The sequence below is a fragment of the Diceros bicornis genome, chromosome 20 (assembly GCF_020826845.1).
Source record: "Diceros bicornis minor isolate mBicDic1 chromosome 20, mDicBic1.mat.cur, whole genome shotgun sequence".
Lineage (NCBI taxonomy): Eukaryota > Metazoa > Chordata > Mammalia > Perissodactyla > Rhinocerotidae > Diceros > Diceros bicornis.
Genome location: NC_080759.1, coordinates 28085697 through 28110072, shown reverse-complemented (window position 1 = coordinate 28110072; position 24376 = coordinate 28085697).

The following is a 24376-nucleotide window of genomic DNA, read 5'->3' as shown; positions in this document are numbered from 1 at the left end:
CATTCAATCAGCTGAAGGCCTGAATAGAAAAAAAAGACTGACCTTTCCAGAGGAAGAGGGAATTCTGTCAGCAGACTGCCTTCAGACTTGAACTCTCACTCTTCCTTGGCTCTCTAACCTGCTGGCCTACCCTGCAGATTTTGGACTTGCCAGCCTACACAATCTTGTGAGCCAATTCCTTGAAATAAATCTCTCTCTCTCAATATATATACACATATCCTACTGGCTCTGTTTCTCTGGAGAACCCTAACTAATACATTTGGGTATTAAAAAGAAACAGGCATTCTACCAGAAAAATGTTCACTAGAGAGTTGATTTGAGGGGTAAGTCCTCCTTCCTCTGAATTTTTACAGCTAGTACCTATTTTATGACACTAATTTCCTAGAGTAGTGTTGCATTGTTTAATTTACACAAATTAAACAGTGGATATAGTTTAGCAACAGTTTTACAGTAAAATTTTACAGGAAATCTATGTAAAAAGACATTTTTCATGTTTGCTCTTTATTACATTCCATACGTTAATGTGTAGAGTATGCATTTAAAAACACTTTAAATTAAACAATTAAATTGAACTTTAGGATAATTTAAGAGATTTTCAAGGTATATTTTGACTACGCTTTTTTTTTACTACCTATGAATTGACTAGATTCTAAACATCTGGTGAGCTATAAAGAGCTGCGACTGATTTGTATTAAAATTATTTGAAAAGTATTATTCACCCCCCAGGTTTTAAATTTGCAAACTCCTCAGGGGCGGAAATCTATATTATTCTTTCTATTCCTCAGATGTAGTATTCATAACTATGTATTTATTTATTTATTCATAAATAACTATTTATTAACTGAATATAATCCGTGGATAAGTGTTACACCTGAGAGAAAATTTTTGTATTGCAGACAGTCCTAGATTAAGTGAGTCCCCAGTCACTTGCTTTATCTGTCTAGGGCTTTCACAGGTGGGCAATGCAAATAGTTTTAATGCAACATTCATTTTCACCTACAGCTAATGAACATGATTCTTAGGGGTCTAACTCATTAGACCATGATAGTCTTACTTATACTTAAATGTTATTGCAAAACTATATAGTATTTTGCCTTTTTACACTTAAATAGCAAGCCCATTCCACTGGTTGAGTGGAATCAACACACAGTAGACTAATCTCAAATATTTCTAGGCACTGCTTTCTGGTTAGTACTCACACATAAAACGAGATCCACCCGAGACAGTTTCCCATTTCTAGCCATTTGCCTGTATTTGACACCATGAGAAACTTAATAATTTGACGTAGCCATAGAGAAGGGACGGAACAGCCAGAAGGAAAGCAAAAGAATGAATAATGGACTTGGAACTAATAACATGGAGATGACTCTTACTAGAGAACAATGAGACATTGTGATGTTACTGTTAAATTATCGTTAAGAGATTTCAAATTCCAAGAAGCTGGAGCCTACTCGGTAATGTGTGAATAATAAGAAAGAAATTGGTCACATATTGGCTCAGGGATAATTTCAGTTCATGATGCAACAAAGTCATTAGGTCATGGGAGTTCCATTATCTCACATTCGGCTGACCTCTTTTAATGAAACGCGAAGTATTGACATAGGCCTATCAAGGATGAATGACTGACCCTTGTTTGGAGTTTTTAGGGACTAGACATACCAGCGTCATTTCTTTCTGTTTTCCATGCTGATCCTAGAAGAGGCAAGTCTGTAACTAGAGCTGCTAAGAGTAAATTTGGGCAGACTTATTGAAAATATTTTCAGGGGATTTGTTTTGATAATGCTGTGTGGGCAGGGCTGGATCCCTTTCCAGACGTCTGGGCCCCAGTAATTTGTCCTGATTTCTTCCAACCCCTCCATGGTCCTGACTGTGACCCCTACTCCTCTGTGCCTTGGGACTTTGTGCTTTGTGTCTATAGACATGTCTAACTAAGTAAGAGTCTTATAGGAACCATGAGTATGGTCCTGGTAATATTACTTTGTTGTGAGGGATCTCTTTTAGTCCTCCTGTCCAAAAGATACTTAATATGGATTTCATTATTTAAACATTAGTATTGTTATATCTTTTTCTAAAAAATTCTCCACAGAATTTTTGCTCGAATTTCTAATGTGTGATACTCAGACTTTTTGCTTTCAGCACTTCAGATTTCTAATTATGTTATAATTGCTGTAGAACTAAGCTTTTGCTGTTTCAATACTGTCCCAGATTAATGGGAGATCTTGAGCTGGTTCCACCTATCATTTGGTAGGTCAGACAAGGGCTTTCTTTCCTTCCCATGTCACTATCAGTTGCCTAGAGTTCTGCCCTTTCTTCTAGGGAGATACAAGGGCTCTGAGCCACTGAAAGGGAGATTATTCTATATAGGGTGGGTAAGAAGGGGGTTTAGCAAGTTTTGAAAGCATATAGACATCGTTCCTGCTGGACTCCCAATGAGTAACCGGCTGTCTACTGTCAATGAGAAGGGTAACTAAGGCAGTGCTTCAGGGTGGGTGTTGTGCAGTTCTCAGTAAATGCACACCAAAGTGTCTCCAAGCACTAACCTCTGATCTGGCCACTGACTTTGCTCCCAGCTGCTTCCTGTTTCTCCCTAGTCCATGTGACAATCTATGCCCTCTAAAGGATTGTCCAGGACAATTGTTCAGTGTCTAGACTTCAACTCCTGTACTCCAATTGCTTACCTTCTCTCTATCTTCCACCGTGTGGAATCTTTACCTAGTTTGGGGGTCTGTCTGTGTGTATATTGGGGACAAGACTTGAATTTTCTAAATATTTTCTGCCCTTCTTTTGTATTGTGGCTTTGGGACTTGAAAGCTAAGAATTTGTTACCTTTGTTCTCTGATTTTGAACTCCCAGCGCTGGCGGTACAAGTGACTGAATCATAGCAGTCTGAATGGAGCTTGGTATTTAACATTTCAAAATGGTAACACCTGCTTCTTTATTTTCTGACTTTAAATAAAAGGACTACTTGTGGAACATGTTTAGCCTGCACACTTTGTGAATACAAGATGCAGCACTGATGTTGCATATCACTGTCTCAGCACCCACCAGACTGTTATATAATCGCTTGTTTATCAGTCTTTATCCTACAGCAGACTAAATGTTTCTTTTTTTAAAATCTAAACTTAAATTTTAAAAACTGTGGTAAAATACACATAACAGAAAATTTACCATTTTAACCATTTTTAAGTGTACAGTTCAATGGCATTATGTACATTCACATTATTGTGCTACTATCACCACATCTCTCTCCAGAACTCTTTCATCTTCCCAAACTGAAACTCCATACTCATTAAACAATAATTCCCAGTTCCTTCCTCCTCTTAATCTCCATCAACCACCATTCTGCTTTCTATCTCTATGAATTTGACTACTCTAGGTACTTTATATAAGTGGAATCATACAATACTTGTGCTTTTGTGACTGGCTTATTTCACTTGATATAATGTCTTTAAGGTTTGTCCATGTTATCACATGGCAGAATTTTCTTCCTTTTTAAGGCTGAATAATATTCCATTCTGTGAATATACCACATTTTATTTATCCATTCATTCATCAATGGACACTTGATTTGCTTCCACCTTTTGGCTATTGTGAATAATGCTGCTGTGAACATGGGTGTATAAATATCTGTTCAAGTCATTATTCTAATTTGTTTGGATATATATACAGAAGTGGAATTGCTGGACCGTATGGTAAGTCATTTTTAATTTTTTGAGGACTGCCATATCATTTTCCACAGTGGCTGCACCATTATACATTTCCATTAGCAATGCACAAGAGTTCCAATTTTTCCACATCCTTGCCAACACTTATTCTTTTCTTTTCTTTCTTTCTTCTTCTTCTTCTTCTGTTTTTTTTTTTTTTTTTTTTTAAATAATAGCCATTCTAATGGGTGTGACAAAATGATTCTTGATGGTTGGAATAATGTCTTAAATCTTCATACTCCCATCATCTGGCACACATGTCTGGCTCATGCAGGTATTTAATAAATATTTATTGAACTATTATTAGATGATTCTAGCTGATATTCATTATAATAAGAAAGTATATAATTCATGGATTTAGGTTAACTCTAGGGAAGGGTTTCCTAATACACTGTGCTGGCATACTCTCACCTCCTACTTAAGTTCCATTCTTAGGTAGGGTATGTGCAGTAAGGGAAAACTTTAAGAATTATTTGCTAATTAAAGAAATGACCATGTCAAATTTGCCAATGACTTCTTTTACCCATGGGTAGACATTCTTTGTTTGGGAAGAATCACTTAAATGGTTTCTTTTACATGTGTGGATGTGAAACAATTAGGTACTTTTTGTTCTGGGGAAGAAGTATCATCCTTTCTCAAATTACTCAATATGCTAAGCACAAAATAAGTTGGGAGGAAATTCAGGAAGGTGAGCAAATTTACATAGGAGTCAAGCGGCCTCGGGTGGAAAGATATGAACATTGGATTGCTTCTTCCTCCAAGTTCAACATTATTAGAATCTCTAGTGGATTCAGGGACCCTAACTAAGAGCAATTGTCAAGAATTAGACACCAGGGTCCCCAAGCGGAATTCATGGCAGTGTGTTTAATAGGTGGTCTAGGCACAACACCAGGGCCTAAGTTGTCCTGGGAGAAGACTGGAAACCTTGACTCTGTAGATGTCCCTCGAGTAAAATGGCTGAGAGTATGTGTGTGTGTGTGTGTACTGAAAGATCTATGTTGCTAAAGAGCTGTAATATTGGATGCCCAGGCTTGATGCAGAGACACACCCTGAGAAACTTGTGTTGGTCCACTGAGAATGGAGAGGGGAATGCTTTATTAGGCACCGTCTTGAGTGAGTTGGGGCTCCCATAGACTCTTGGGCCCTAGATTTTTGTGGCAGTGAATTGGCCCCAGTCATTATGAGTTTGGAAAGCAAAGTAGGACTGTGTTGAACTTCTAGAATGTGCAAAGTAGGAATGTGTTGGGGGTCAGGCAAGCCTTAGGTACCACTGAACTTCTAGCAGGGAACAAGGATTGCATCAGGTTGCTGTGCTACTTCTTCCCAGCGGCATCACCAGGTATCAGGGCTGTTCAGGAGGACAGGGGCAGCAGGGTACAAGGGACAAGGAAGACAAAGTCTCTAAATCTAAATGGACTGTGTGTAACTCCTGGCTCTGGACTTCACTGTCTTCATAAGCAAAATGGGTATGATGATAGTTCCTTCTCATAGGTTTTTGTGAAGATTAAACACACTAATAATGGTACATTTACAAAGCAGCACTCAGTAGTGTTAGGTAGGAGAAGCAAAGAACAGAAACCCTATAGGGAATTGACTAAATTTTTCACTTTTTCTCCATGAGTATCTAGAATCACACCTGAGACTGAGTGGTTTATTATGGGATTCAAGATTGTGAGGGGAGAGAAGACTCTGTAGTCGTTTGATTTGAATATTAAAAGGAAAATGAATGCCACTTTTTACCCTAATTTGGTGAAGTTGAACATATTCCTTTTTATGTTTCCGTGTAGGTGTCCTTATCAGTTTATATAAAGCACTTCTCAAATTGTCTTGTTGGCTGATATTTCTATCAGGCTATACCCGTTCCCAACCACCTAGGCTACAAAATCTGGATCCTGCTTTGAGTCCTTTTTCTTCCTTGGCGTCCACGTCCAGTCAGTCACCAAACTCTCAATTTTCCCTTCATAATGATCCTTCAATTCATCCCTTCCTCTCCGTTCTCACCTTTGTTTGTCCAACTGGTCCAGACAAATTCCTAATAAGCTGCGCATGCTCAAGTGCCACAGGACAGAAATAGCTTTCATGAGCTTATGTTGAGTTGGGAGCAAACGAGGCTGTACCCTGGCAAAACTTGAAGTAGGTATAGTTTGGCTTTGGCGCCTTGCTCTTTGCCAGCCTTTCCCCAAAAGTAAAAAAAGCTGACGTGGCTTCTGGCCGGTACTGCACATCAGCGAGGAAATTCTCCATGAATTCAATGCTAGCTAATGACTTCCCACTCAATTGCAGAAAGAAGGCAAGAATCTGAGTTTGGTTTATAAGCTTCCCTACAAGACTATATGCTCCATGAAGATAGAGTATACAGCTATCTTGTTACTGCTGTAGCCTAACCATATTATAGCATAATCAGATGGAATTACAAGCAAGACAAAAATATCAAGACTGCAATGTCTTTGGAAAGACAGAGATTCGACTTACTTGGCTGAGGTGAGTGTGGTTTCACATTCGGTGAGCAGGCTTCCCCACATCACCTTCACCCTACTTCTGTACTCTTGCTTCTCATGTTCTGGACTGGAACTTTTGATTTGTTTATTGTGATTTTTAAAATTCTCAAAAGAATTAAACTTATACTCCCCTCCAGCTTCTGACCCTACATACGTTGACGTTCCCCTTACCTGTGGATATAGCAGTTAAGAATCATTTTCAGCAATTTGTCCTATAAAAACAAGTGTATTGTGAAATGTGAATATAAAATAATTTTATTATGTTGAATATGCTTTTAAAAATTCCACCCATTCACTCTGCATATTCTGACATGCATCTCTAACTGTGAGCAATTTCTTTAAAGCGTATAAGCATTTCAGATTAATTATGTGACCTCGTGAGCCAGACAGGTCCGAATTTAAATCCCAGCTCCACCATTTGCCAACTCTAGAGTCCCTCCAGCATGTTATTTAACCTCTCTGCATCTCAGTTTTCTCCTCTACTTCACTAGGTTTATTTTTGTATTTGTTTTTAAACAAATAGTATATGTAAAATGCTTAGCTCAATGTCTGGCCCATAGAGAGCACCCAAAAAAGTGAGTTCAGTTTTTTTTATCTAAAAAAGGATCTTAAGTATCAGTTCACCCCAGCTTGCCCTTTTTCAGATTAGGAACATGAGGTTTAGAACCCAAGTCTCATGACTCCCTATAAGCTAGTTGGTATCCAATAGGAAGCATGGATTTTGGAACCTGATGGATCTGAGTTTAATTCTGGATTTTTTGATAATCTCACAAACTTTGTTTAACTTTTCTCAGCCTTAGTTTCTTCATCAATAAATCAGGGATAAAAAGATCTTATATAATATGTATATAGCACTGAGGCAATTCTTGGCACAATGTGAACGTAGAAAAAGTCTTAGTTTTCCTCAGTGGCATACCAAGGATGGGGCAGTAGGCAGGATCTGCTCCAGGTACAGGCAATAAGGAGGGGCATTATCTGTAGAGAATTTAGAAATAGGAATAAAACTGACTAAAAGTGGCCTTATTTTTATTATCATCATGCACAGCAACACTAAACAATGTCACAAAGTCAGCAATAAATGTTTCTTTCTGAAAAAGTCTTTTGTTGGCCAAGTTCTAAACAATTTTCGAGAATACTGTTGAGATTAATTGTGTGTATGTGGAATTCAAACTAGCATATTTTTATTACTTTTCCTTAAAAAAATTGTATTCTACATGAGAGTTAATTCAGAGAAGAGTTGACCCTTGACACATACAGACAATAATACAATTGTTCATTTTGAGAGTGATTTTGTATGGAGTAGCCTTTGCCTTTTACCCTATACTCAGATCAACTCATGCCTTCAGGCTGATGATGCTCCCAGTTTATCAGATACACCCACATTTGTGTGTATCTTAGTTTCTATCAGAATCTCTTTTATCTGAGCATAAATGTGCAATATCACACTTTTCAAATGACAGTTCTGCTACAGTTAAAGGCTGGAAAGAAGATTCAGTCCTTGACTCTTTCTACTCTGGCTGGGGAATGGTCAGAAGAAATTTGATGAATCTGATATTGCCAGGGGGAAAAGTATGCCATGGAAACGTGAGGACTAAAGTATGTTTTTGGGAATAGCAGGAGAATGGAGAGGAGAGTCTGATCTCATGAGATTCTGTTTTGAAGCAAGTGACTGAAAACATCTCAAGTGTGATAAACCATTTGGAATGTGGTGACCACCTAGTGTTTATATTAGAAACAGAGACTGAGATTTGCCCTCAGAGTAATGGCACAAAATGAAGCCAAGCAAGTTAAAAGGAATGGCTGGGATGTACTCAGTGAATCAGGAAAAACATTAACAGTGTGTTTGGATAGAAATATTAAGTCTTGTAAAAGGAACTAATATCAACTTGGGTAAGCACAAAGAGAAATGAAAAAGCAAACGTATTAATTAAATGAAAGAAAAATAGAGCAGTGAGCTGGGGAAGTGTTAGTTTCTAATCTGTTAGACATTCCCAATCCCCTTTTCCATGCCCACCTCCAGCTATAGAGGCTAAAAACGAGATGTATGCTTTCTTACCCTGACATATAACCCAGTTCTAAGCAATGAGATACAAAGAAAAATCTATTGGAGGTTCTGCAAAAGATAATCTTCTCTGATAAAAGAATAGAGGTCTAAGAAGAAAACTCTATTTATGGTGATCATTATCTTTTCTCACTGCGGTGCTTTTATAGGATTGCATGATGCTTGGAACGTCAATAGCCATCCTGCAACCATGAGAAGAGATGTAGCTGAAGCATCAAGGGTAGCAGAATAGCAAACTAAAAAGGCCTGGATCCTTCTTAGCATAATCAAACCACACCCAACCTTGCAATCACCTATAAATGGAGTTCTTTTTTATCATTTTGGATAAATAATATTTTTATTTTGTTTTATTAACGATACAGAAACATTATGTTCTCACTAATATGTTAAAATGTTAATAATACATAATATTTTAAGAAATCAGAATTGAATGTGCAACTTTTTTTTAACTTCTTTTTTAAACATTTTATAATACAAAAAGTTAATGGTCTGGTTGTAAAGTCAGATTATTTTAATATTTTGTTCTAATGGCTGTTATATGTGAAAAAGATAACAATGGAAGAAATGTATCATTGGCTTTGGTTACTAAATCATGACACTCATTTTTTTAATTCTATCCACCAATGGAGCAAACTTTTTCTTTTTTTATCCAACCCTCTTTGTTGAAATAAATGTCTTATACATTTCAGTAGTGCTAGTCAGATAATCTGTTACTTGCAGCCAAAAGAATTCTAACTGCTAAAGAGAGTGATAAGAAATCAAAGCAGGAAATTGATTAAGCAGCAATATTTAGACAGTGTTTCAAATGATACTACTCTTTTCCTCCAAACCCCAAGCAATAGAAAGAACAAAAAAAAATGTGTCTTTTATTTTGAGTCCATACTGGGAGCCACGAAGAAAGAGATTTAGGATCTTTCCATTCATTAAATAAAGAACCAGTTTATTTATGGCCACTAAAGACTAAAAATAGCTATGCCAAAAACATCTGAGGGAAATCGAAGCAATCATCTGAGAAGAACACAGTTTGTCACCACATCTTTCATCTGGCATGGGGCCTCAGGCCATGCAATTCTGAAAAGCCTGCAGATGGTGTCAGGGCACATATCAGATGCTAAAAACCAGCCATGGATGGCACAGAGAAATAAAAATACAAATAAGTGCAAAAATACTGATAAAATATTAGCAAATTAAACTCAGCAGTGTAATTAAACTCAGAGAATAACAGGAAGAAATAAAAATAAAATATTAGTAAACTCTTGATGCAATTAATGAGGTTAATAGTTAAAAGGAGGAAAATTATATGATTATGTCAATAGATGCCAAAAAAACTGTCTATTGTTTCCAGTTTCTGTTCTTTTAAAGTGTAGCAAGAATTTAAAGAAATTTACTAAGCAAAAGGAGTACAGAATTATTCTATATTTTTACAGTGTTTTCCCAAACATTTATAGTCATCTTGCCTACCTCGGAATCAATAGGTTTTTAAAGTGATTTTCCTTTAAGTTTTTCCAAAGCAATGAATATTTTTATATTCACTTTTCATCAGTATTTTGTAATGTTGATTGAATTGCACGATTTCAATAAAAACAAGGAGATCAAACAGATTTCATAACAATACAGCTTCATCTTTGTAAATATAAAACTCAACTGGTGGGAAAAATGCTGCTAGTGCTGCCAAAGTTTCCTAGCTGCAAATATTCAACTTCTTATGGGTCAGTCTAGTGAACAGAGGGCATAGAAAGCTTTGGTTAATCTGGTTAATTTATATCTGTGCTGCTCAATACCATAGCCATTAGCCACACGTGGCTACTGAGCACTTGAAATGAGGTTAGTGTAACAGAGGAACTGAATTTCTTATTTAATTTAATATAAATTAATTTAAAGCTAAATTTGGAAACAATTGCTCAATTTAATCATTGAACTTTTAAGCATGTTTGGAGCAACATGGATATGCGAATCTACTTTTACAACTATGAATTTATGAAATTTAAATATAGATAAAGTATTTCCGACAAACATTCAGCATCTGAACTAAGATGTACTGTAAGTGTAAAATACATACTGGATTTTGAAGACAGTATGGTAAAGAGAATCTAAAATATCACATTAATAATTTTTTATATTGGTTACATGCTGAAATGATAAAATTTTTGGCATAATGGGCTAAATAAAATAAATGCTGAAAATTAATTTTACCTGTTTCTTTTACTTTTTTCATGTGGCTACTAGAAAATTTAATATTATATATTTGGATTGCATTATATTTTATTGGACAGCACTGATCCAGAAGTTTAGCTAAAAGTTTCTACTATATCTTTTAAAATGTATAATGCACTTATCTTTTGACTAGAGAATTTTATCCTACAGAAACACTCATTTGACTTTACAAATATAACATTACTAGGTGTTCATTTTATTAATGTTACAGCAAATTATAGGAAACATTCTCAACGGTCTTTCAATAGGGTTAAAGAAATGTTGTTTCAAACATATATGGAATTTCATATACAGAATCATCAATTAAGGAAAATGAAATATATATTATACACAGAGAGATGGAAAGATGGCCATAATACTGCACAAAAAGGTCATAGAACAGTATGTTTAGTATGTATGTATAGTAATAATAATATGTACAATGAAATCATTTCTAGTAAACAATTAAAATCCTATAAAAAGCGTATGTACACTTTCAATATTTTCTGTAGTCTTCTGTATTCTTTGCATTTTTCAAAAAGCAGCTATTATAATTAAAAAATGGGACACAAGGCTAGTGACATAGGACAAAATTTCTTTTCTGCGTGATTTATGCAACTCTGTCTGAGAATGAATAATAGTTATAAAAATCATAATTTTCAAATCTATTGCTGATTTGTAGAATCAACCTCTAGTTAAAGTGTGGATGACTTAATTTCAGGTATAGAAAGATTGTGAATATTAGAAATCCCACCAATGTAAAAGTCATGGAATTCAGAGATAGTGAGAGCGGGATGCAGAATTGCTGATTTCTTTATCTTGGATAATGGATAGTCAATACGTAGTGCCTAAAAATTGCAATTTAAGTACTATTTAAGTTCAAAAGTTTACCACAAGGAACTAAATGTAGTACAACAACAAAATTATTGGGGGATGGTAAGCTAAATTTTCATCCTTCATAGCAAGGAGTAAAAAAAAATTATCTTAATCAATTGAGTACCGATTATTGAGATTCCTTTAACATTTATTCAATAATTATTTGTTGACTGGGATAAATATATAATAAACTGGTAAAATTAGTAAACAAAATAATCCTGATCCAGATAAAAGTTATAAGGTAAATAAAGAGGGTGATATGATAGAAAGAAACCAGTGTGGATGTTGTATCACTTAGGATCATGTTTATCTGTGATTACCAGAAAACTTAATAAATAGTGGCTTAAACAATAAAGAAGTTATTTTTCTCATGAAATAAGAAGTTTGGGTTTTCAGTTCATGGCTGATATGGTATCTCAAGATGCTGTGAAGGAACAAGGCTACTTCTTTCTCCCTGCTCTGCCAGCCTTAGCAGGAATTGCTGCATAACTAGCTTTTAGTCTGCATTACAGGAAGGAAAGATGAAATAGAAGAGACCACAAGCTGGTTTATGTTTGGGTCTCATTGGCCAGAACTGAGTAGCATGGCCTCCCTTGGCTACAAGGAGGCTGGGAAATGAAGTCTTTATCTTTCCAACACCTACATGAGAAAGCAAGGGGAAAGGAGGCTGGAATGGGTTAGCCAAGGAATACTTCTTTAGGAAGTGACATTTAAGCTAAGGATGAGAAGGAAGCCACACAAAAACCAGGCGAGTGGCATTCCAGGCAGATCCCTCTTGGTGCACTCAAGAACAGGAACAGAGGCTAGTGCAACTGAAGCATGGGATGCAAATAGGAGTATGATAAGAGTTGAGGTTAGGGGGCTGGCCCAGTGGTGTAGTGGTTAAATTCACAGGCTCCTCTTCAGTGGCCTGGGGTTTGCAGGTTCGGATCCCAGGCGTGGACCTATGCACCGCTTATCAAGCCATGCTGTGGCGGCATCCCACATATAAAATAGAGGAGGAAGATGGGTGCAGATGTTAGCTCAGGGCTACTCTTTCTCAGCAAAGAGAGAAAGATTGGCATCAGATGTTAGCTCAGGGCCAATCTTCCTCACAAAATAAAAGGAAAAGAGTTGAGGTTAGAAAGGCAGGCAAGAATCAGATCATGCAGGGAGCTCTAGGTCACAATTAGGTGTTTTGATTTTATTCTAAGTATAGTAGAAGTGTTTTAAACAGAAGAATAATAGGATCTGACAATATTTTAAAAGACTTAACTGGCCGTTACATAGAAATTGGATTGAAACGGAGCAAGGGTTGAAGCAAGGAGACCAGTTAATACCTGTTCTAGTGGTTCAGTTAGGAAACAATGGTGGCTGGGAGTAAGAGGAGCGGAGATGTATAGAAGGGGAAAGATTCAAGATATATTTTGTTCAGAGAGCATTCCTGCAACTTGCTGATTGATTGAATCGAGAGGAGGAAGGAAAAGGAAGAATCAGGAATGACTCTCAGATTTTTAATATGAGCACTCAAGTAGATTATGGTGCCATTTACAAAAATTGGCAAGACCAAGTGGTGTGACTTAGTTTGGGGCAGGAAATAGAGTGGAATCTAGAATTCTATTTTAGACGTGTTAAATTTGCAACGCTCATTACACATGTAAGCTGGCATCTGGCCCTATGAGAGGAGAGCTCAGTCAAGAAGTCATGGTTAGAGTTAAAAAATTGGGAGTCATCAACATAAAAACAGTTTTGTAAGCCATGGATTAAGCATGTCATTTAGAATTGTGGTGATAACCACCAGAAGATTAAAAGCAGAATTAGTTAAAAGTTATTTTTCTCCGGGGAAAGAGATTGGGGTTTGTGGGATTGGGCGGGAGACTTTAACTTTTCATTTGGTACTGTGTAATTTTTTAAAGTGTGTATTTTAATTTCATATATATATTTTAAAAGAAACAGGATGTGAAAGTACAGTGATAAAGAATAAAACATGACATCAAAGCCAGATAAAAATATATGCTTTGGTATATTCATTTCACACTTTTCTTATATTGACATTATTATTCATGATGATGACAGGAACCAGTTATTTCACAAGGACAAACAGAATATTTGGTTTTAATGAAAGCTAAAGAAAACTCATAGATATTTTAGTGTTCAGTACCCTACAATTAGCAATTTGGTTTCTTTCACAGTCTAGGTTAATTTTGGAAACACTTTGGCTGCATGTTTCTGAACAAGGAATTTTGGTTTAGCTTTTAGATGATCTCAGTAACATAAAGAGGTTCAATGAATTCCCTAGAGCCCTGGGTCCACTATGTGCTGCAGACTGTCTCAATTCACTCTTTTGACATGCCCTTCTTTTACCTTCTTAAAGTGACTGCCGAAAACCCACTGGAACTTCTAAGTAAATAGATGCAAGCTTTGGGGAAAGAAGAAAATCGAGATCTGAAGAGACAAGCCAATGCATAAGAGTGGAATTAACTGATTTTATTATTGAGCAAAGCAAAGACCCTGAATGTGTGCAGGTAGCCAGCAAGTGGCTACAGATCTGTAGCGGATTTTCAGCTCTATTTATGCAGAATTATAGCTATAGTTGTTATACGTCATCCTACTTTTAGTAACAGTCAGCAAGTGGTCAATTTGCTTCAATAGTTACGTTGAGCTTACTCTGGCATCCTGTATTTCATAGTTCTTTATCAAGTTTGCTCTGACATTGTTTTTTTCATAATTCTTTATCAGGTTTACTCTGATGTCCTCTTAATTCTTCATCAGTACCTGCTACTGTTGTTCCTGACAGTGTATCTTACGCATACGATTAGTTACATGCTTCAGTATTCCTCAGTGAAGTTAGATTGTTCTGTTGACCCATGCAGGAGAAGAGCCTGGGGGGAAATTGGGGAATAAAACTACACAGTCTTCTGACACTCTCCAGAGTGTATTGGGTCATAGGTGTAGGGTAGCTAAAATGTGAGAGGTGTGCGGGTGTGTAGGTGAAGGAGGAGAGAGACGCTCAGATTATTTGGATATTCTGGTTTTAGGTTTCTCCATGAGAAGAACATAAGCAAGCCAGAAAGACTCAGATTATTTTGCAAGTAGATAATTAACAACAAATATAGAATTAAAATAAACGAAGTGTGAATGTCAATTTCCACAATGATATCCAAGTAACTGCCAGTATCAAGTACAAACATAATAAAATCTAATCTTCTTATCTATACATTTGATACACTCCATTGTCTGATTTTGAATTCTCTTCCCAGCTTTATTCCCCTATAATAGTGATTTTGGGTGAGAAGAGGAGATAGTGCACCCACCTTCTAGGACCACGTAGTGGATCACTTAAGGAACTCTTCAAACTTCAGACATCATCCTGGAAATTGTCATACTAGAATTGAGTTTCATAGTTCATCAATGGTATATACAGTATGTAGATACAGTATACCTCTCAAATATTTTGCTGTAAAAAACCAAGGGAAAAGGTTGAGATCTATCATTATAGGGGAATCTTGGTTTTTTTTTTTTGCCTATTTAGCCTCTCTGTTACCTTCAGGGAACATCACCTTCCAACTCCTATGTACCTCTTCCCCACAACATTACAGGGTTTGGGCACATGATGAAGGCTGAGGAAATTTATAATACCCTCATTCATCCGGCTACAGTAGTTAGTCCATTTGGGTGCATGATTTGTAGTAAGCCAATCATTCTTCTTCCTTGTGTTCAGGTGCTGTGAGAAAGAAGTTCTTTTTTGCCATGAACTTGCTGAGCTAAGTGGATGTGAAGATGGTAATGTCAGTGGCCATTTTCCCACCATGCACAGACAGCCAATTAGCAGACTGAAGTCAGACCACAGAGAGGAGCAAAGCAGAGAGATGGAGAATGATAGAGAGCCCTGAAATAATAATATCAGCCCCCGGTCCTAATCGTGTCTGAAGCAAGTTCCACCACTGAGTTTGTGGTTAAAGGAATTCATCAGTCCCTCTTTTGGGTCGGGTATATGTCCCTTGCAATAAAAATAATTGTGACAAATGCTGCTGTGCTCTACACACAGACCCTCTGCTTCAATCAGGTTTGCTTACTGTTGTCTGAATATGTACATTCATTCTTTGCTCTGAACTTTGGCTTAGGTTGTGACCTAACTGGTTCCTCAAATTTATTGAGAAACTCCACAATCTATTTATGTAAATTCTGTTAATCATTTATGTCTCAGGTAAAGTCCTTTCTTCCTCAGCCTTCACTGACAACCTTCCTCTGTCTTAGATGAGTGTGCTTACCTCTTAACTAAAATAAGGAGAAATTCAGCCATGACGATTAATTGTGGGAAAATTAATTGAAGTTTAAATATTCACCAACAGGCTTTGAGTAGCCTCCATTTACATCTAGCCCTGACGTAAGTCACTTAACTTATAATATACTGAAAGGGCTCGAGGAGGGGTCAGATCTGCCTTCTTTGGTGGGGAAAGCTGGAGTTTCTACAGGATAGGAGTGAGATACTATATTAGAGACACAAAGAAGCGATTGGAAGGTTAAAGAAGAGACAGAAATATGAACAAGAAAACATAAGATACGGGCCAGTAAGCTCTTCTCTTCTACAACAGGTAGATAAAATTATAAGCACTTTTTTTCTTTCCCTACTATAATTCTTTTTGAGAGATACGTGATCCATGAGTAAAGAATTTCATCTTTCCAATGAGGGAGGCTGATATGTCTTGGGTCTGGGGAATATTTGGGAGGAAGAGAGTACTAAAGAGAGTACTAAAGGTGAATCTCACTCCTCAGTCATCCGTTGTTTCTGCTGGCTGTGAAGAAGCAACCTGCCCTGAGTTCTACAGCTATGAGGAACTGAATTCTGCCGACTTAGAAGAGTTCTGGACTTGAAGAAAACCCTGAGTCTTAGAGGCGACCTCAGGCCTAGCCAACTCCTTGATTGCAGCTTTGTGAGATCCTGAGCAGAGGACCTATCTAAGCCGTGCCTGGACAATGGATGTTGTTTTAAGCTCCTAAATCTGTGATAATTTGCTGTGCAGCAATAGAAAACTAATACACCTCCCTTAGGTAAAATGTATTCCACCTAACTTTCTGTACCCTTTCCCTGGTTTGTTTTTCTCCATTATCCATGTACATTTTATATTCTAAATAATTTACTGTGTGTGTGTGTTTTCACTGTCAGTTTCTCCCACTGTAGTGTAAGTGCAGGTATTTTGGTCTTGTTTGTTTACTGTTCTCCAGAATTCAGAGGGGAACCTGGAACAAACACTTAATATGTATTTGTTCAATGAATGAAGAATGATGTTCTTCTGATTTCTTTGTTCTCTCTGTTGCTCAACTGACTTTCATATTTCCAAGTTTCCCAAAGCAGAACTTTTATCTCTTCAATTTCTGTCTTAAGAGAAACTTACCTCTTGGCAAAAGAGAAAAATTTGGCAGTCAATACCTCAATGGTGGAGGTTTACAAACAATCTCACTTCCCAAAGGACAGGTAATAAGAATGAGATTGTCAGGTTAATTACTGCCTATGGCACAGAATAATTATTAAAGAAAAAAAGAGTCAGAGTGAATAAACTTTACAGTTTCAATTTTTTGATGTTTTTCCCAGAGTGAACAGAAGATACAAAATCTCTACACACAAACATCTACATCCACACATACTACAAACACACACAGCACACAATTGTTGATCTAGAAATATCTAGAGTTTGTGGATTGAGGTACAACTTTTGAGGCCTGCAGAATGAATCTGAATTCCTGTACCTAGAGGCTTTGTTTACCTCTAATCTTGAGTAAACTCTGGTGTCACCAGCCTGACTAAGCCAGTTCAGTTAAGAGTACAGTCATGTGCTGCCTAACAGTGTTTCAGTCAATGATGGATGGCATATACGATGGTGGTCCCATAAGATTAGTACCATATAACCTAGGTGTGTAGGAGGCTATACCATCTACGTTTGTGTAAGTACTGTAGGGGAGGAAGAAATTTTCCTCTAAGCTTCTAGGTTCTTCTGGCTGGTCTAAGAATTAAGATGACATGAGACAGATTTACAGGAGAAAAACAAACAAAAGTTTAAAAACATGTATACATGAGAGAAATCCAGGAAAACCAAGGAACTTACCAAAATGGCTGAAGCCCTCACGTTAAATACCATCCTCAGCTAAAGATAAAAGATGTTGGGTGTGGGGAGAGTCAGGGGACTTCAAACGGAAGGAAGGCAATTCACAGGTGGGTGACAAGGAACAAACATTTGGAAAACAAGTGTTTATTTGGCCCCGCAGAAACAGAAGAACACAGGAGGAGCCCAACAAACAAGCTTTTCTAGGTTCCTCCCTGTCTACAATCTCATTCATGTTATGCTAAGATTATAGCTTGCTTCCTGAGACAGGTTTTTTTAATTTGAATTCTTTTAGGCAGTTAAGGGGGAGGTAATAAGAAAAACTTTCCAAGTCTTTCATTTCTTAAAGATAATCAGCCTAAAATAATACTCATGTCAAAGGGACACATTTTGAGGTGGCAAATTTTGTTTCCCTTCAGTACACTCTATGATGTTCGCACGATGACACAATCGCCTAACAATGCATTTCTCAGAATGTATCCCCGTTGTTAAGCAATGCATGACGGTATTCTCATCTGGTTCCTCTTCCTGGGACAAGGCTGGTACTGAGACTCAAGGCTGTTAACACAAACTATTATATTTGAGTCACTGAATCTAATTGGACCCTATCTTTGAATTTGCAGGAGGAAAGGAAGCAAACTCATGAGCAGCTTTCGCCTGCCCTTCTCAGGGCTGTGCCTTCAAGAGATTTGCTAAATCTCTATGGTGTCTCACAGTTGTCTTGACTTCACGGATGTGGAAAAGAGTGAGAGACTGTGTGCAGGCCTTTCAGGAATGAAGTTGCCCGGAATAAGAGGCTTTTGTTTCTTCCTGAAAGCATACTGTTGAAAAGGAATGTTGTAACCATACTTGGAGCATGTTGCTTCCTTATGTTCTCAAGTGTTTCCATGCAATAACTTCCCCTCCCCCGTGGAGGAACCAGATGGGAGGGTTATGGCCATGACCATCTTCTGGGTAGTAGTAGCCCAAATTGCCCTGGACAAGTGGAGTTTTTTAACTTATTACTGAAGTCCAAGGGCAAAAATCTTAACTAGCACTTGAATAAAATAGGATTTGAGTGATGTATGTTTTCCTATTTTTGAGTAAGTTCAAAGAAGGGGAAGAAGCCATTAATGGAAATGTGACATTTATAGATGACATGTGTGATTACACTGTGAAGTCCAGTTCTCTACATTACTCTCTTTGGCTACTATTGCACTTGTGGCATCTATTAGCTCCCACAAAATATGTACTAGGAGATGGCTGTGTGTAATTCGTGATACCTACACAGAAGCGTTTCATGAGTGTGAAAATCTACCACTAATTCTCCTGCAAATTGATTGATTGCTCTGTTAGCCTTCCATCCATCCTTGCCTTTCTCTTCTTGCATTTACTGTCAACTTGCAATGAAGGTGGACCACCTTCTTATTCCTGAACGTGGGCTCATGGCTGGGAGTTGTACATGATAGAAGGGCTGTTGACACAGTCTCTGAATATATGTAGCTCTTGTTCTACCCAAGTAAACAAAGACTGACTGACCCCAATTTGTGGTGAGAATCAGCCTTGCTAATGTTCAAAAATTTTCATTCCATCTTGTGCCCAACACTAAACTTAGTTTGGAAACAAGTAGTTTCTCCAATCAGTATTTTTCCTTATTCTTCTATTTAAAAAAATAGCATGCTTCCAAATCACCCCAACTATGAAAATGGTGACATATTCATTTGTGAGAGGAAAGATTCTACTGCACATTGTGAATAGATAAATTATGCCTAAGTGATTTCTTTTATTTAGCAAGACAATGACATTTTAAAAAATTGTAATTGAAAACTCGTGTGTATAGAGGCCAGTCTTAGATTTCCTAAAAAAAAAAGTGCAAGAGGAACTAAAACTAATTACTTCTTTTGTACAACTGAAAATATATTTTTTGCTAAATCGAACATTTTTAAAAAAGTTAACTTCCATTTTATTACTTACTGCTTTGATTTTCTTTCTGCATATAAAACCCTTTGAATAATGAAGCAATAAATAATAAATTACATTTAATGTAGTAATGTAATAATTAATAAATTACATTTTTTGCTATGGGCCGTCATGTGATGTTTAGATTTATAGAATCTAGAAAGAAAACAATTTAAAAAACAAAAAAAACCCTCTTTTTAAAGCTACATAATTATATTTATTTATTTAATTTTTTATTTAGGTAACATTGATTTATAACACTACATATATTTCAGGTGTACATCATTGTATTTTGCCTTCTATATAGACTACATCGTGTTCCCCACCAAAAGTCTAGCTGCCATCCATCACCATACACATGTGCCCCTTTACCCCTTTTGCCTTCCCCCCCTCCCCTCTGGTGACTACCAATCTGTTCTCTATATCTATGTATTTGTTTGTTTGTTTATCTTCCACCTGTGAGTGAAATCATGCGGTAATTGTCTTTCTCCGTCTGACTCATTTCGCTTAGCATAATACCCTCAAGGTCCATCCAAGTTGTCACAAATGGCAAGATTTCATGTTTTTTATGGTTGGGTAGTATTCCATTGTGTATATATATTATATATGTGTATATATTATGTATATTATATATATGCACATATATAATATATGCTTGTGTATATTATATATGCATGTATATAATATATGTGTGTATATATTATATGTATATATATGTGCATATATAATATATATTCATATATTATATATATCTATATACATGTATATAAATACATATATATATTATGTATATATTATATATGTATATATGTATCATATAAGTATATATGTATCATATATACCACATCTTCTTTACCCATTCATCCGTCAGTGTGCACTAAGGCTTTTTCCAAGTCTTGGCTACTGTGAATAATGCTGCAATGAACATAGGGGTACATACATTTTTTGAATTAGTGTTTTAATGTTCTTTGGATAATTAACCATAAGTAGAATAGCTGGATCATATGGTAGTTCTATTTTTAATTTTTTGAGGAGTCTCCCTACTCTTTTCTATAGTGGCTGCACCAATTTACGTTCCCACCAGCAGTGTACGAGTATTCCCTTTTCCCCAGATTCTCTCTAACACTTGTTATTTCTTGTCTTTTTGATAATAGCCATTCTGATGTGTGTGACGTGATATCTCATTGTAGTTTTGATTTGCATTTCCCTAATAATTAGTGATGATGAACATCTTTTCATGTATCTGTTGACCATCTGTATACCTCTTTGGAAAAATGTTCAGATCTTCTGTCCATTTTTTGATCAGATTTTTTTTTATTGTTGAGTCGTCTGAGTTCTTTATATTTTGGATATTATTTTGGATATTAACCCCTTATTGGATAGATGATTTGCAAATGTCTTCTCCCAGTTGGTAGGTTGTCTTTTCATTTTGTTGATAGTTTCCTTTAACTTGCTGAAGTAAAGCTACATAATTGTTTTTATTATAATGTATATGGAGAGACTACTGTGTGCTAAGCTTTATCATGACCACAAAGATAGTTTTTCTATAACTTTTACTGTTTATGAAAACATTAAATGACTGTCAGATGCTCTGAAGTGTTGAATTCTATGTTTCTCTTATGTACATACAGTCTGAATATTTTATGAATTGCTTTTAGCAAACAAAATTATCAGGAAATTTTAAAATTCACTTCTGCATCAAATTTGATAAATCGTTAGATATAGAGTAATAGAAAAGTAAAAGCTAAATATCATTATTTAGTGTTTTTCACAACATGGGTTATAACTCAATTTGTAGAATCAATTTAGTCAGTTGATAGTATTTAAAAAATAGACTAACCTAGAATAATATTGAAGCTATCAGAGTACATTGCAAATATAAGATAGTAAGGTTGATTATTGGTTTATGAAACTTTTGTTTTAGTTGTGTGTGTATGTGGGTGTGTAAAACGTATTTCTTAAATTTGCAAGTTACTACACTATTCTATAAATTCTAAATGTTGAGGATAGTAATATAATTGATGCAATCAGTGGACAAATTCTTATACTATGAGTTAAGGGCATCAGAGGATAGGGATACAGAGTGCAGGTTTTTAGTTAGACTGCCAGTATTTGTAGTCCAGCCTGGTCATTTACTATCTGTGTGACCATACAGCACAGGATTATTATCAGATTTATATAAGCAAATACACACAAAGAGCTCAGTATATGACTGACTCAAAGCATATAGAAACCAGCTATTATTACCATCAACCTTTTAGTTTTCAGATACTATATCTCCTAATGGGAAGAACAGGAAAGATATTCCCTTTGTTTCAGGAAACCAATGACTTAGAAAGGAAAGACTTGTGACAAGTCTGCATGGATGTGTGTGTGTGTGTGTGTGTTGGTGGACCAGGATGGTAATGATAGAAATTTTACAGTTATTTTCAGAAATGTAGTCCAATAGATATTGCTTTACAAAGACTTTAAATTGCAAGCATCCGCTAACCTCACTCATCCAATGTCAGTCAAATAATTTCATACACAAAATGCAAAATTAATTGCTTATGCTTTTAGCAATTTTAATACATAAGAAATTAAGGGCTGGTTTCTCTTTAGATATTGTAAGGGGCTTATCTGGAAAACATCATGAGAATGGATGTGGTGTGTGAGGATATCAGTAACTCATCGGAGGTATTTACCAAAGATATGTGATGTGTGGATCTAAAATAGTGGGAGGTAAAGGGAGATGAGGGAAGAGTAGAAATAGGTACATGTTAGGTACAGTTATGATCTCTGCTGATGAACTCTTACCCTGGCTTAAAGTTTTTCTAGACAGTGGGCCTGACTATCAGATGAATGCATATTGGCAGCAGGTGGGAAACATAGTAAAGCAAGTAGTAAGTGAATATTTTTGGACCTGTTGTCCAGTTTTACTGCTTCATGATTGAACCTGTTCAGGGTGACAAAGCAATCCAGGACTGTATTAATTTTATATTCCATAGGGTCATACAGGCAGTACTATCCTCAGCCTAGGGCAACCTGGGACCTCATGCTTTAGAAGACCCTCTTTGGCCCTCCTATGTCTAGGTTCCTCAATACAATTGAGGATTCCGTGGGGCCAAGGGGACATGCCTAGCTGGAACCTTGCAAAACTCCCATCTACTCCCACCTCATCAGTATCACCACCATCAAAAACTGGTACACAAGGTAAAACAAACAAAAGAAGCCTCATGTTGTCGTGTAAGGAGCCCCTTAGTTCTGGAGTGATCGGTTTTCCTATAGATTTTATGAAATGATGGGAAAGCTTTGACTGCTCAGAAATATTTTCAGCCAATAAACACCCGAATTCAACATGGATCTAGAATGACTTGTGGAAGGATCTAGTTTGAACTTGTGATCTTCCTAGTCCTGGCTGAGGAGGGGATGAGATGGCAACACAGCAACTCTCATTCACATGCTAGGCCAGAACAAGAAATGGGACACAAGTTGAGGTTTCATTTATTTTAAAAGGTGCCTTAGATCCAGCATACTGTATGATGATGTTCTTATTTGACAAAATTGGTCAGTGTTTCTATAACTTAACTCACAGGATCTATACATGTTAAACTCAGATTGAATTAGAAAACCCCACATTGTAAAGTCATAGCATCCTAGATTATGAAATCCAAATGACTATTTTTCTGTAACTCTGAGAACTTGTTAGGATATACCTCATAGTGAATAAACTGGTGTGCCTGTATGATAACATTGTGTATTATAATACACATACACACAATGACCGTCATTTTCAAACTTCTTTGTGTGTTCACTCAACAGTACAATTAAGTCTGGACAAGTTGAGGGTATAGTTTTGCTGATCTCAGTTAATATCCAGACGATATTTTCTGAATTTCCTGCACATATAGTAATAAGAACAAAGGCACAGAAATAGTAATTTGAGGAACAGAGATTCAAATAGGGCTCTTCACCTCTGTTATTCTGCTTTTCATAATAGAATTTCCTCACTAGAAGCCAAGGGGCAGCAAAAGAGCACTGGGCACTTGACAAGGGAAGGGAAGAAAGGAGAAAGGAGGAGACATAGCTAAATGAGAGAGTGAGGTATGCAGGCAGGAAAAGATGGTGCAGTGTGGAGGGGCAATGAGACAGATTTTGATGTTATAGATGGTTATAGTCTATATTCTATATAGTCATGTTATAGACAGTCATGCTATAAATGTGTACATGACTAACCCTATGCACTGGGAATTCAGGGATATGTTTGTTTGTTGCCATCCATTCATTCAATAAATAATTACTGAGCAACTACTATGTCTCACGTGCTGTTCTCTGTGCTTGAGATACACCATGAACCAAAGAGGAGAAGATGGTGTCGTTAAGGGTCTTGTATGTCAGTGGGTGGATACAAAATAAATAAGGAAGTCAAATAGTAGGTTAAAGTGCTGTGGGCAAAAAAGGTAGAGCAGAGTCAGAAGGATCAGGGTGTCTAGGGTCAGAGAGAGGATCAGGTTGCAGTATTAACTAAGGCACTCAGGGCAGGACTCGTTCAGATGGCAATATTTGAGCAAACACTGTAGGAGGAAGGCAGGTTAGCCAGGTAGCTCTCTGGCAGGTTGTTCCAGCAGAGGGAACAGCTAGAGCAAGGGCCTCCATGGAGGAAGAGTAGGAGTTCAGTTTTGGACATGCTGAGTTTGGCCTGCTATTGGACATCCAAGTAGAGATGTCAAGGTGACAGTTGGATATATGAGTCTGAAGTTAGGGAGCAAAGTCTGGACTTGAGATAAGAATTTGGGAGTATTAGCATAGAGAGGGTGGATCCAACCTCAAGCCTGAATGAAATCACCAAGAGAGTGAGTGTAGCTAAAGAAGAGGACCAAGGCTGTCTTGAGATGCTCCAAAACAAAGAGATTGGGGAAACCTTGGAAAACAAAGGAGATTCTCACTGAGGGAAGGAGGAGGAATACAATTACTTTTTTCTCCCCATTGCCAAAATTAGCTAATGTTGGTGAGTCTGAAACAGTATTTGCTCTATCTAATAAAAGT